Here is a 3,329-nt window from a genome sequence, read left to right on the forward strand (position 1 = left end):
TTCGCGCTAATTGTTCCATGCGTTCATGCTGAAATGACAGTTGTGAAGGATATTGAGGACGTCTCGTTGCAAGCTCTTAGGAATAACGATTCTTGATCCGTAGAATAAACATCCATGAGACGTTGACAGTGTGTCCTTTATCTTGAAGAATGGTTTAAGGTTGTCCGTTTAGGAATCTGATTTAGACATTTTCCGACTCGTGATTCTCATGATTACGAATATTGTGTCATCGTTAGTGGATTCTCTAGCGATGACTGCGGGGTCAGTAGCTCGTCGCTGTTTTCCAATTGTAGAGACTGTAAACATTGCGTTGACAATTTCTCCATCTTTCTCTCTGTCGAAGACTGGGTTGGCACTTGTAGGAAGTATGGTCAGTGCATCAGCATTTCCATGATGCGCTGTCTAACTGTATTCAATTCTATAGTCATACTCACTTAGTGTCAAGGCCCATCTGGCTAGGCGGTTTGCAGCTAAAGCAGGTACTGGTTTTCTTGGACCAAATAGAGACAATAAAGGCTTGTGATCGGTGACGAGTATGAACTTGAGACCGTAAAGGAATTGATGAAATTTACTCAGCGCAAAAATAATTGATAACGCTGCCTTCGCTGAATCTTCGCTGAGTATTGTTCAGAATTTTAGAAGCACTGGCAATCCGTCTTTCACTACCGTCTGGGAAGCGATGGAATATTACGATTCCAACATTTGATGCGTCACAAGATATACCCACGTCGAGAGATGGATCAAAATTCACAAGAATTGTTTCGTCACAAAGAAATCTCTTCACATGTTGAAAAGCTTTTGTTCTTTAGCTGTCCATTTCCATTTAACTTCTTTCTTTGTTAACTGATAGAGGGGCTCTAAGACAGTTGGAAGATTTGGTAAGAATTTCGAATAAAACTTAGCTTGTCCTAAGAACGATTTTAGGCTCATTACATTAGTGGGTGGCGACATTTCTTTGATTCCATCAACTTTTGTACCTTTTTGCAATGCCGCCTTTTGATAGTAGATGACCCAATTAATCACACATTTGGAAATTACAGATCTTCGCAGATTGTGTAAATGATCGAGGGCATCCTTGCCACTCACAAGGATATTGATATACACTGCAACACCTGGAAGATCCTGAGTAAGTTGATCCATTATTTGTTGAAAATATCCGGGAGCTGAACTGATGCCAAAAGGTAGTCTCGTTTGAAGAAGAAAACCGTTATGCGTGCTGGGTGCGAGACGTTCTTGCGATTTTAGTGACAACGGGAATTGTGTTTAAACCTCGGCTAGGTCGATTTTCGACAATCCGTAGCCTCCTCCCAATTTGTGCATGAGATCATCGGGTAACGGCATCGGGTATCTGTGAGTTTCCAATTGCGGATTAGCTATAACAGATTAGTCTCCGCATACTCGAAATTCGGTCTCTCACCACTGGTTGTCTTCTTTTTTATTGGCACAATCGGTGTTCCAAATTCGTTGAAAGATGTATGTTTCCAAATACACTTTTCAATACTGGCATCCACGCTCTTGTTGAGGTCGTCCTGAATCGCATAAGGGACGGATCGAGGCTTATGAAACACAGGCGTCACATAGGCTTTGAATTTAATGTCAAGTTCAAAATCTTTCAATTTACCGAGTTCTGGTTTGAAGACATCAGGGAATTCTTCACACACTTGTTTACATGCCTTTTGAAGATGCGACATGTCTGATGCGGGCCTATTATGAACATATTTACTTTTTTAGTTTGAAACAGTTGATCTACCGAAACATTAAACATTTGTATGGCAGAATGTCCTTATAAGTGTAACGACATAGTAGTGACAACAAAGTTTATTTCGCGGCACGTATCTTTCACAGACACAGGCAAGAAAATATTTCCAATAACGGGGATTTCCTGGTTGGATGCACATTGATACCTAATGTTGGCATTAGAGATTCGTGGTTTGCGAATCCTCTCCCATATCCTAGCTAAAATGCAATTGTCACCTGTCCCTGTATATATTTCGAAAACAATTGCATGGTTGGATACAGTTGTATTTACCCGTGACATGCGACGAATCATGTTGACGTTAGGCAAACTCGACATTAGACTTTTTAACGAAATCGGGCCGAACGAGACGCCGAACGCCGAACCCTAACGGATATAGCCTTCTCACGTGACCATGAACGAGATCTGGATAGTGAAGACTCTCAAGCGGTATGCAGCATCGGATCTAAGGTCACGTGATAGAGGATAGCTTGGGTTGCTGTTGGCTTGTGTTAGGGGAGGGGCAAGGTCAGTGCCATTCAATAGTATATAATTGTGCATGTGGCGCTCTATACAGAGAGAAAATTATAAATTGATTACGGGGGAAGGTGGGGGGAGGGGGGGGGTGACCACAAACGATCGAGGTGTTGGGCTTCGGGTAGACCATGATACGAAATCAAAGAGAAAAGGCCGCTGGTACTTGGATGGTGGAAATGGTTGGGGGCGTGGGGGGGGGGGTAGTGACAATCAGCATGGGATGTATATATTAACATTAATAATATAGGCAATAGATGACCAGGGATGTGTATTGTTTGTGTATTGTTTGTATATGTTTGTGTGTGTGTGTGTGTGTGTGTGTGCGCGCGCGCGTGTGTGTGTGAAAGGGATTACACAAAAACACCTTTCTCTGTAGCTTCCAAATGATTACGTATACGATACATTTGAAAACCACATTGTTTGAATCAGCTTGCAAAAAGGAGAACATTTATCTTTGTTTCACAAAAATAGGTTTAGAAATTAAAAAAAAAAGTTCAAGTAGATCTAGATTGATTTTGAAAAAAATATTGCTCAATTTTTTAAAATTAATTAATAGTTTCTTTATTTTCCGGTCGATTTTCTTGATTTATATCCCATTTTTCAATTCTCAATGCGACGAGCACACTGATGTATTTCGTGTGAATCAAAAGCGCTGTTTGTTTTTGTAATATATATATATGAGGGCTTTTGGGTTACACAACCACTATTTACCCATCGGTCAGCGGTACTCTTTGATGTATACAACACTCACCGCCTTTACGCAAAGCCGCCTGCCCATAAATCAAGAGATGATCTCCTAACTGTTCACAAGCGAACTGTCAAATGAGCAATCGATGATTGGATAAGAATCTCAAGATCTCATATAATAAGGTAAATTTTGGAGAGGTGATATTCCCCCACCCGTCATCGGGCAGAACTTTCATTGCGTTATATCATATGAGCTCCGCCTCCTCTTTCTATTCCGGAGTGACGAGATTAGACGAGAGGACGCGAGAAAAAAATGGTCACGTGTTGGGCAAGTCGATCGGTCGGCGAGCTTCGGCGTATAACTATAACT

This window comes from Berghia stephanieae, chromosome 15, assembly GCF_034508935.2.
Source record: "Berghia stephanieae isolate SIO BIC M18660-M18661 chromosome 15, UCSD_Bste_1.3, whole genome shotgun sequence".
Taxonomy (NCBI): domain Eukaryota; kingdom Metazoa; phylum Mollusca; class Gastropoda; order Nudibranchia; family Aeolidiidae; genus Berghia; species Berghia stephanieae.